General features: G+C 37.9%; 1 protein-coding gene across 1 annotated transcript in view; it reads right to left on the minus strand.

Moving 5' to 3' along the window:
* GBP5 (guanylate binding protein 5) overlaps positions 1–593 on the minus strand; it is a 38188-nt gene that overhangs the window by 23793 nt on the left and 13802 nt on the right. The gene's annotated exons all lie outside the window — the stretch shown is intronic.

Genomic DNA, 593 nt, shown 5'->3' on the forward strand with positions numbered 1-593 from the left:
ACCTTTGTCCTACAGGGGACTCACGTGAATTTCATGCAAGGTTTACAGAAGCAAAAACACTGCAAATCCCACCAAGTGAGGAAGATAATTTTGATAACTTGCTAGGCTGTGGAATTTTGGCACTTAGTTATCTCTTTGGAATCTCGTTTTTCTCATCTGAAAAAATGCAGACATACTATTTGTGCTGCACAGTGAATAGACTAGATGAGGCAAATCATGTAAAGTATTCAATACTTGGTAAATAAAAGCTACTGTCTGTTGAGTCATAAAATAACAAAGGATGGGATGAAGCAAAACCTTCAAGTTAAAGACCTTCAGAAAGAGAGATGGCCAAGTTCATAGAAACAGAAACATGAAATTAATTAGTAAGGTCATCTTTTTTTGACTAAAGCCAAAGATTACCCAGAGCGGTTAAAAAGTTAACAGATAAGACGAATTACTAAGGAGCTCTGGTGGTGTAATGCCTAAGACATTTGTCTGCTAACCAGAAGGTTGGAAGTTCAAACCCACCAGCCACTACAGAAGGAAGACTGGACAATCTACTTCTGTAAAGATTTACAACCTCGGAAACCAAAAAGGGTCACTATGAGTCA

Source organism: Orycteropus afer, unplaced genomic scaffold (genome assembly GCF_000298275.1).
Source record: "Orycteropus afer afer isolate SDZICR_OR568_19922 unplaced genomic scaffold, OryAfe1.0 scaffold00482, whole genome shotgun sequence".
NCBI classification, from domain to species: domain Eukaryota; kingdom Metazoa; phylum Chordata; class Mammalia; order Tubulidentata; family Orycteropodidae; genus Orycteropus; species Orycteropus afer.